The sequence below is a fragment of the Molossus molossus genome, unplaced genomic scaffold (genome assembly GCF_014108415.1).
Source record: "Molossus molossus isolate mMolMol1 unplaced genomic scaffold, mMolMol1.p scaffold_m16_p_7, whole genome shotgun sequence".
NCBI lineage: Eukaryota > Metazoa > Chordata > Mammalia > Chiroptera > Molossidae > Molossus > Molossus molossus.
Genome location: NW_023425401.1, coordinates 82,858,093 through 82,869,538, shown reverse-complemented (window position 1 = coordinate 82,869,538; position 11,446 = coordinate 82,858,093). Strand labels below are relative to the sequence as shown.

The 11,446-nt window shown below is 36.9% G+C and overlaps 1 pseudogene; it reads left to right on the top strand.

Annotated features, from left to right (window-relative positions):
- Positions 1–8,728: 8,728 nt before the first annotated feature.
- LOC118620449 lies at positions 8,729–9,423 on the top strand (annotated as a pseudogene).
- The last annotated feature ends 2,023 nt before the right edge of the window (positions 9,424–11,446 follow it).

Here is an 11,446-nt window from a genome sequence, read left to right as displayed (position 1 = left end):
GTGATCCTTCTGACTTTGTTCTTTTTTTTTTTTTTTTTTTTCAAGATTGCGGTGGCTATTTGGCTTCTTTTTTAGTTCCATATAAACTTTTGGAGGTTTGTTCTAGTTCTGTGAAGTATGTAATTGGTATTTTAATGGGGATTGCGTTGAATCTATAGATTGCTTTGGGTAGTATGGGCATTTTAATGGTGCTAATTCTTCCAATTCATGAACAAGGTATATGCTCTCACTTTTTTATATCTTCCTCCACTTCTGATTTCACTGTCCTGTAGTTATCTGTGAAGAAGTCCTTTACTTCTTCGGTTAAGTTTATTCCTAGGTATTTTAATTTTTTTGCTGCAATAGTAAATAGGATTGTTTTCTTAGTTTCCCTGTCTGTGATTTCATCATCAGTGTATAAGAATTCTGTTGATTTCTTTACATTAACTTTTTACCTGCCCCTTTGCCAAATTCATTAGTTAAGTCTAGTAGCTTTTTGATGGAGTCTGTAGGGGCTTTTATTTACAATATCATGTCATTCGCAAATAATGACAGTTTCACTTGCTCTTTTCCAATTTGGATCCATTTTATTTTATTTTATTTTATTTTATTTATTTTATTTATGTCTAATTGCTATGGCTAAGACTTTCAGTACTATGTTAAATGAGAGTGGCAAACATGGGCATCCTTGTCTTGTTCTCGTTCTTAGGGGAATGCTTTTAGTTTTTGCCCATTGAGTATGACGTTGGTTGTAGGTTTTTAATATATGACCTTTATTATGTTGAGATATAGGCCCTCTATTCTCACATTGCTGAGCATTTTTATCAGAAATGAGTGTTGGATTTTGTCGAATGCTTCTTCAACATCTTTTGATATGACCATATGATTTTTATCTTGTCTTTTTGTGTGTGTGTGGTGTAGTACATTTATTGATTTACGAATACTGAACCATCTTTGCATGCCTGGAATGAATCCCACTTGGTCATGATGAATAATTTTTTTGATGTATTGCTGTATCCGATTTGCTAATATTTTGTTAAGGATTCTGGCATCTGTGTTCATCAGGTATCTTGGCCTGTAGTTTTCTTTCTTTGTAGTGTCTTTAACCGATATTGGAATTAGGATTATGCTGGCCTTATAAAATGAGTTTGGAAGTGTTCCATCTTCTTGAATTTTTTGGAATAGTTTGAGGAGTCTAGGTATTAGACCTTCTTTGAATGTTTGGTAAAACTCCCTCATAAAGCCATCTGGGCCTAGGCTTTTGTTCGCTGGGAATTTCTTGATTACATATTCCATTTCTTTTGTTGCTATTGGTCTGTTCAAGTTTTCTATCTGGTTCAGTTTTGGGAGGCTGTGTGTTTCTAGAAATTTGTCCATTTATTCCTAGATTGTCCAATTTGTTGGTGTATAATTGTTCATAGTATGTTTTGATGATACTTTGTATTTCTGTGGTGTCAGTTGTTACTTCTCTTCTTTCATTTCTGATTTGGTTTATTTGGTTTCTTTCTTTTTGTTTCTTGGTAATTCTAGCTAACGGTCCATTGATCTTGTTTAACTTTTCAAAGAAGCAGCTTTTGGTTTCATTGATCTTTTAAATTGTTTTTTAGTCTCTATGTCATTTATTTCTGCTCTGACCTTTACTATTTCCTTCCTTCTACTAGGTCTGGGTTTTTCTTTTTTGTTTACTTTCTAGTTTTTTAACTTGTAGGGTTATAATGTCAATTAAGAATTTTGTTTGTTTCTTGAGGTAGGCCTGTAGTGCTATGAACTTTCCTCTCAGGACTGCTTTCGGTGTGTCCCATAGATTTTGTGTTGTTGTGTGTTCATTTTTATTGGTTTCTAGAAAGTTTTTAATTTTTTTCCTTGATCTCATTAGTAACCCATTTGTTGTTTAATAACATGCTACTTAGCTTCCAAGCGTTTGAATGTTTTGGTGTGTTTTTATTTTAATTGAGTTCCAGTTTCATGCCATTGTGATCAGAGAAGATGCTTAATATGATTTCAATTTTCTTGAATTTTAGAGACTTGCTTTGTGTCCTAACGTGTGATTTATCTTTGAGAATGACCCATGTGCACTTGAGAAGAATGTATGTTCTGCAGCTTTGGGGTGAGATGTTCTGTAAATATCAATGAAGTCCAAGTAATCTTGTTTGTCTTATAAGGACTCTATGTCCTTGTTAATTTTTTGTCTAGAAGATCTATCTAGTGGTGTCAGTGGCATGTTAAAGTCACCCACTATGATCGTGTTGCTATTGATCTCTCCCTTGAAGTCCTGAGGAAGTCTTTAAATATATTTTGGTGCTGCTGTCTTTGGTGTGTATATGTTTACCAGGGTTATATCCTCTTGTAGGATTGATCCTTTTAATATTATGTAGTGACCTTCTCTGTCTCTTATTATGGCACTTGTTTTGAAGTCTATTTTGTTAGATATAAGTATTGCTATACCAGCTTTTTTTATTTATTTATTTTATTTTTTTTGCATTTTCATTTGGTTTGAAAATTTTCATTCCTTCACTTTCATCCTGTGTGAGTCTTATGTTGTGAGGTGGGTCGCTGGTGCCACCTGTAGCTGTGTTTCCTCTTGTAGACAGCACATATATGGGTTGTGTTTTCTTATCCAGTCAGCTACCCTGTGTCTTTTGATTGGAGAATATAAGCCATTTACATTTAAGGTAATTATTGATAGATAGTTATTAGTTGTCATTTTAATTTTATGCCTGTGTTCTCCCCCTGCCTTTCTCTCTCTCTCTCTCTGTTTCTTCTTCCTCTTACAACAGTCTTTCAGCATTTCTTGGAGTGCTGATTGGGTGATGGTAAATTCCTTTAGCATTTTTTTTTATCTATGAAGCTCTTGATTTCTCTTTTAATTTTGAATAATAGCCTTGCTGAACAGAGTAGTCTTGGATTCAGATCCTTGCCTTGCATTACTTTGTACACTTCATGCCACTCTCTTCTGGCCTGCATCGTTTCTATTGAGAAATCAGACAACAGTCTGATGGGAGCTCCCTTGTAGGTAACTTTCAATCTCTTTCTTGCTTCCTTTAAGATTCATATTTTGTCTTTAACATTTGCCATTTATTATGATGTGTCTAGCTGTGGGTCTTCTGGGGTTCATCTTGCTTAGGACTCCCTGTGTTTCCTGGACTTGTGTGACTTTTTCCTTTACCAGATTAGGGAATTTTTTTGTCATTATCTCTTCTAACAGGTTCTCTATTCCTTTCTCTGATTCTTCTTTATCCAGTATTCCTATAATTCTAATGTTGTTACATTTTGTATTGTCCCACAGCTCCATTAAACTTTCCTCCTGCTTTTAATTTTTTTTTCATTTTTTCAGGGTTTTTCTCAACCTTGTCTTCTAAGTCATTCATTTGGTCTTCAGCTTCTTCTAATCTACTATTGAACCCTTCTAAGGTATTTTTCATAACTGCTATGTCATTCTTTATTTCCTCTTGATTTTTATGCATAGCTTCTATCTCTTTTTTTTAAGCTGAAGTAGTTCCCAGTGAGCTCTTCATAATTCTTATTAGGTTGCTTGTAGTTCTCACTAAATTGTTTGATCACCCTTAAAATTATTACTTTGAATTCTTTATCTGACAAGTTGCTGTCTTCAATTTCCTGAAGTTTCTTTTCTGGTGATTCCTCTTTTTCTTTCCCTTGGGTGTTGTTTCTTTGACTCCTCATTTTAGCCATCTGGTAGCTCTAGACCCGCTGAGGAATGTTTGGATGTGGACGTAGTTCACTGGTATATCAAATAGGGCTACTGTGCCTCCCAGACTGTTTTGTTGCATGTTGCCTCTTGCCTGCTGTGGATCCTGTAGGATTGACTACTGGGGGCTGGTATTGGTGTGTCATGGTAGGTGCTGCTGCTGGATCACATGGGCCCCTCTGCAGCTGTGTTCCAAACTGGTCACTAGTGCCACCTGTAGCTATATAGCTCAGGCCCTATTGGAGCCACACTCCCTGCCTGTACAATGGGCAGCTGGATTGCACAGTTCCTTTATAGACTCGACTCCACACCTATCTTGTGGGTATCTGGGTTGCACAGGCCTCTCTGGTTCCCCAGTACCCCACAGGTCCTATGGGCAGCTAGATCACACAGTCCCTTTGGAGACCCCACTCTATACCTATCTTGTGGGCAGCTGGGTCACACAGGCCTGCCTGGTGCCCCAGCACCTCGCAGGTCTCACAGGCAGCTGGTTCACACAGGTCGCTCTTGAGCTCCAGCTTCCCGCCACTTTTATGGGCCACTGGATAGCACAGGCCTCTCTGGAGCTCCAGGTCCCACCACTGGTGGCTGGGGAGTGCTGCTGTCCCACGGGGCTCAACTCCCACTCAGCCTTTGCTATAGTTTTTAGGGATGGGTCTCAGCTTTTGGTCTTTGCATTTGTTGCCTTGGGATGGATTCTACTCTCAAGCCTCTGTTGCTGGGGGTATATCTCGACTCTAATCCGGCTGCTACTCTGGGGGATGGTGCTGGGCTCCCGGCCATTTGCGGCTTTCACAACCGGCACCTTGGCAGCTCCACTACTGTGCACTGGTCTCTGTTGACATGGGGTGTCCACTGGCCCAATGGTGCCAGGTACACTGGTGGGCTCAGGTTGCTGGGCCCTAGCCACACCCACTGCCTCCTCCCAGGGAAGACCAGGGATCTTCCAAAATAGTGAGACCTCCCCGTGGGGCAGGGAGAAGTGTCCTGAAGAGCCGCTTACTGTGGCAGCTGACTGCTCCCCGTCTACAGCACAGGAACTTTCTGCTCTGCATCTCTGCACTGCACTAGTTTGGTCATCCACCTCCATGACACTCACACTCTCTCACACACTAGTTCACTTTCTCACACACTCACCCTCCCTCCAGTCCTGCCCACTGCCATCTTTTTTTTTTTTCCAGTCAGGAATATTATTAATTAAAGCAAGAAATAGGTGAAGGCCAGACCATGAAGATTTAGACTTTCCTCTTTCCTTTTAACTCCAAGCAAGTTCTGCTAAAAAGTTTTGTTTGTTTGGTTGCTTTGTACCTTTACCCATCCCAATGTGATTTTTGCCCTTTTGAAGTTCTGGTTTTATATGACAGCCTAATTCATAGTACCCTAAAATGTGCTCTTACAAGACCTGTCTTGACTGTTTCAGATAGTATTCTATGCACCTATTTTCTGATGCCTCAGGCAAAGCAGTGGCTCCAGAGATTGACAGCAATCTGGTCTTTCTTTCTACTAACTTTACCCTACCCCACCCTCCATGTTTTCATACTTTCAACTATAGCTGAACATGTACAATGAATGTTTACTATGTGCAACATGTTCTGGTTTGGGCTACAAAGGGTTTTAAACATTTGTGTTCTGAGATATGCAAAAGAAAATTATAATATCTTTAACTGAGAATAATAATTTTTAATATACAAATGAGAAAATCATGTTTAATTGGCTGTGGGTTAAAGAAATGTATCATATCACATTTTACCTGTTAATATGTATTCATGTGACCAATATTGATTCAATAAAATATGTGTCCTTCACTAAAGATAATGTATGCACAAAATTTTTATTTTAATATTTTCATTTTTATTTTTTGTTTTTGTTTTATTTTGTTTTGTTTTATCCTCACCAGAGGACATTTTTCCATTCCTTGTTCAGATAGAGTAGGAGAGAAGAGAGGAAGAGAGAGAGAGAGAGAAATATCGAAGTGAAAGGGATATATCGAGTGACTGCCACCTGCATGACCAGACAGGGCCAGGGACAAACTGCAACCGAGGTATGCGCCCTTAGCAGGAACCGAACCTGGGTCTCTCTGGACCGCAGGTCGATGCTCTAACTGCTGAGCCAAACCAGCCAGAGCTATTTTAATATTTTTTAAAATGATATTCTTTTTTCAGAAAAAAAAAAACTATCTCCTTTTGCACTGTTAGATTTTTAAATAACTTAGTCCTTAAAATTATTAAATGGTGGCATGGTTATTAAAATTAGTTGGTTCAACTATTTAACTATTTCAATATATTTTATTACTTTCTTTAGTTATGTTAGCATAATTGTAATTACTGGGTCAAAGTGTATAAATTTGATTGATTAGCTAGAATAATGCAGTGTTCTCTGGCTCTCAACTTTGAATGATTTGGGTTTGAATCCCAACTTTATCAACAGTTGTGTGAGCTTAAACTTTTCTAAACTTTAGTTTCTTAATCTATAAAACATGGATAATAAGAGAGCCCATGAAAGAGAATTGCTGAGATTACATGAAATAATGCAAGTAAATATTTAGCAGGGTAAGATGCAGTGCATATTATCATTATTGAAATCTGTTCTTTTGATTGGTTGAAGCACAGTGGAGGTGGTAAGGTTATAATATGACTTTTATAGTAATAATTTTTAAGATATTTATTTAAAAATATTTAGGGCATCTTAATTACTTCCACATAGACTCATAAACTATAGTCCACAATTCTGCCATTTAATTTTTAAGATTTTGACTTTCATACATTTTTAATTGTACTAAAGATAAATACTTCATCAGTTCTTCTCTGTGTTTGTTAGGGTCACCATTATCCTGTTTTTTTTTTCCTTTCCCCTATTAGAACTGCACCCATCAATTACAAAGAGGTGTAGAAAATATGTTAAATATTTGTTAATAGTTACTTTCCACTTCTATTTTCTGTTAATATTTGTGAAAGATCAAATTTAATTCTAATGTGGATTAGTGGCTTGAAAATTCACCTTAGTCCAGCAACTAGAAGGAGTGTGGACCTTGTTAATCTTTTCATGAGTCACATATTATCCTTAGAGTAATTAGGCTAATTGATTCCTGTAAAACATTTGTGAGTTATTTGTTACTTCGTACTTTTATTTGACAGATTTATTTTTATAATGCTCTCAGTTGAAAAACAATTAGGTTGTATATATAAATATTAAATCAACACCCTTTAATAATACCAAGGAGGTAGCACATATCAAACAATGGCCGGGGTTCACTGGGAAACTGTCTGAATGATGGGAGTAATATGTTACTAATGATACTAGTAGCACAGGGGAATGATTATTAGCTAAGCTTAACCAAAGCCTTTGATTAATAGACAAGAATTAATAGATGTGAGTAAAGCCTTTGGTACCCATGAGGTCTAATGGTTATTATTACATAAATGATTGACTTATTATCAGCCACAAGCATAAATATTCTCCAAATTGTGATAAAGGTCAAAAAGCACAATTTAAATTGATTCATTTTATTAACCAGAGGTTTTGTGTTGTATAAATGTATCCCCATCTGCTATTCTTGTGAAATTTGATACAAATATAATATTTAAAAATTACAAATGCATTGAACATACATTCCTTCAGGGTTGTTGGCCTTACTGCATGTTTCTTCCCAAAGAAGCAAGTTTATTAACTTACTTTAAAACCATCTACAGGAATAGAGCCCTTCATCAACAAAAAACAAGAATAGAACTTTAAGTTTCTTACTAAAGTCACACAACAGGCAAATGTGGAGCCACGCTAGCAACATACTTTTCTTTGTCTTGCATCAACATTCTGTCTTCACTGAAAAAAAACAAAATAAAACTACTTTAAAATGATAGTGAATGCAAAACCTACCAAAAAGCCAACCTGCTAGATATCTGATAAGGGTTAATATCCTAAAACCATAAAGAACTCATACACCCAATAGAAAAACCTAATTTTAAAAAAGGCAGAGGATTGAAACAGACATTTTTCTGAAATGTGCATACATATGGCTGGCATGCACATGAGAAAGTACTCAGCATCACTAATAATGAGGGGAATGCAAATCAAAACCAAAACGAGATATTACTTCACATTTGTTAGGATTGTTATTATCAAAAAGACAAGAAATAAATGTTGATGAGGATTTGGAGAAAAGGAAACCATTGTACACTACTGGTGAGAATGTAAATTAGTGCAGCCACTATTTAAAACAGCATGGAGAGTCCTCCTAAAATTGAAATTGAACTACCATTTATCCAGCAATTCCACTTCTGAGTATTTACCCAAAGAAAACAAGAACACTAACTCAAAAATGTACCTGTACCCCTATGTTCATTACAGCATTATTTGAAATAGCTAAGATATGAGATCCAGTGCTTCCAGGCCATAAACAGGTGTACCTGGCTCCAATACAACTGCAGCACACCCGCTGCTCTGCAGCTGCTGCCGCAGCAAACTGGCACTACAGCTGCCATTGCCACAGCCGGGAGCTGCCAGCCCTGCCAGCCCTGCCACAGCAGAGAGCCAGTGGCTCCGCCAGACCCACTTGCCCCATCAAAGGCACAACCAAAGATGCCAGTGCCACCACAACAGAGTGTTCAGTCCTCTGGCCTCTTCACAGCCACCTGCACAGACATCAGGTGCCAGTGCCCTTAGATGACTGGACTGGATTAAAAATCCAGCATACATAGACCTGTGACATCTGCTGCACTGGCTGCATCAAACTGCACCCATGACATGGCCGGGGACTACTGGACCACTACAATGGGTGACGAAGAAACAACCACCAAATGAAAGAAAAGGAGGACTCATCAGAAAAGGAACTAAATTAAATGGAGGCAAGCAATTTGTCAGAGAAAAAATTCAAAGTAATGGATATAAGGGTGTTCGAACAACTTAGTGAGAACTACAAGCAAATTAATAAGAACTATAGGAGGGCGGTGCGCTGAGGCTGCGGGCGCTGCGACTCCCTCCACTGCGGCACTTCCTCGTCTTCCCCTACACGGGCTGCAGCTCGTGCCTTGCCTACCCAGCCTGACCATGGTTTCAGCGGTGGAGGAGTTACAGAAAGATCTAAAAGAGGTGGAAGTGCTGCTGGAAAAAAGCCACTAGAAAGAGAATACGGGATGCCCTTACAGCCGAAAAAATCCAAGATTGAGACAGAAATGAAGAACAAGATGCAGCAGAAATCAACAAGGAAAGTAGAACTTCTTGACAACGAAAAGCCAGCTGCCATGGTTTCCCCCATTATGATGGGATACACAGTGAAAATCAGTAATTATGGATGGGATCAGTCAGATAAGTTTATGAAGATCTATATCACCTTAACTGGAGTTCATCAGGTCCCCACAGAAAACATGCAGGTGCATTTCACAGAGAGGTCATTTGATCTTCTGGTAAAGAATCTAAATGGGAAAAATCACTCCATGATTGTGAACAATCTTTTGAAACCCATCTCTGTGGAAGGCAGTTCAAAAAAAGTCAAGACAGATAGAGTGATTATCTTGTGTAGAAAGAAAGCAGAAAACACATGGTGGAACTACCTGACTCAGGTGGAGAAAGAGTGCAAAGAGAAAGAAAAGCCCTCCTATGACACTGAAACAAACCTTGGTGAGGGACTAATGAATGTTCTAAAGAAGATTTATGAAGATGGAGATGATGATATGAAGCGAACCATCAATAAAGCCTGGGTACAGTCAAGAGAGAAGCAAGCCAAAGGAGAGACAGAATTTTAAGACTTGAAAGTCCTTTTGGGAACTGTGATGTGGAAATAGTGATGTTTCCAAGAAGGACACGGTGAGCTGCACAGATAAATTTAACAATAATTTTACAGAGCCTTCTCCTCAGTAAAGGCAATGAATTTTCCTACTGGAGGATTTATTTAAATAAAATATTCTTATTGAACACTTCTTCTAAAGATGGTTTCCTTAGTAAACTAGTCATTTTGTTCAAGGAATGGTAACATTGCATTCTCATGTAAAATGTGAAGCAGCAAGTCTTGCCTAATGAAAATGCCATATTGTGTATATTTTTGTTCAGCTAAGAGGTAGAAAAAAATGTTATTGCTTGTTAAGTTCATAATATTATCAAAATGTAACAAATAAGTAAATAAAACTTGAATTTTTATAAAAATAAAAGAACTATAAGGAACCCAGTGGAAAATACATCAGCATGAAAATATATGTAGAAACTATAAATAAGAAGCTATTCGAAACGAAGAATGATGTAGTTGAAATAAAGAATACATTGGAAGGAATCAACAATAGATTAGAAGAACCTGAGGATCAAATCAGTGAAGTATATGTCAAGGTAGGAAAAAACACCCAATCAGAGAAGCAAGTGGAAAAACAAGTAAAAAAGCAGGGGATAGTTTAAGGGAAATTTAGGAAAATATGAAACTTAACAATATCAACATAATAGGGGTACTAGAATGAGGAGAATTCAAGCAAGAAATAAAGAAATAATGTTTGAAGAAATAATGAAAGAAAACTTCCCTAACCTGGTAAAGAAAAAAGTCACACAAGTGCAGAGTCACAATAAATATGAGCTGAAAAAGATTCACACATAGATATATCATAATTAAAATGGAAATCATCAAAGACAAAGAAAGAATCTTAAAGGTAGTAAGAAAGAGACAAAAAGTTACCTACAGGGAAGATCACGTAAGGTTATCATTTGATTTCTCAATGGAAACACTTCAGGCCTGAAAGTAATGGCATGAATTATACAAAGTAATGAAAACTTAGGGTCTGAATCCAAGACTACTCTATTCAGCAAGGCTGTCATGCAAAATTGAAGGTGAAATAAAGAGTTTAGTAGACAAAAAAAAATGGCTAAAGGAGTTTATTACCATTAAACCAGTACTTCAAGTAATGCTAAAGGGATAGTGGTAAGAGCATAAATAGAGAAAGAGAGAGAAACATGGGCCCAAAGAATAAAAATGGCAACAAATAAGTACCTATCAATAATAACCTTAAATGTAAATAGTTTAAGTGCTCCCATGAAAAGACAGGGTAGCTGAATGGATAAGAAAAAATGACCTATATCAATATATATACTGTCTATAAGAGACCCACCTCAGAACAAAAGACTCACACAGGATGAAAGTTAAGGGATGGGAAAAAAAAAAATTTATGCAAATTGAAATAAGAAAAAGCTGGGGTAGATATACTCATATCTGACAAAATATACTTCAAAATGAATACCAAAACAAGAAACAATGAAGTCACTTTATAGTACAAAAGGGATTAATACAAGAGAATATAACCCTGGTAAATATATATGCGCCCAATGTAGGAGCACCCAAATATATTTTAAAAACAAAACAAAATAAAATAAAACAAACAAAAAAACATTTAGATGACTTTAAGAAGAGACAGTAATACAATCATAGTAGGGAACTTGAAGACACTCCTGACATTCCTGGATAGATCTAGACAAAATATAGCCAAGAAAACATGAACCCTAAACAACACACTAGATAAAATAGATTTATTTGTTATGTATAGAGTATTTCACCCCAAAGCTGCAGAATATACATTTTTCTCAAGTGCACATGGGTCATTCTCAAAGATAAACCACATTAGGTCACAAACAGTCTCTACAGGTTCAAAAAGATTGAAATCATATAAAGCATCTTCTCAAATCACAATGACATGGAACTAGAAATCAATCACAACAAAAACATGGAGGCTAAATAGCATGTTATTAAACTATGAATGAGTTATCAATGAGATAAATGAAGAAATTAAAAACTTT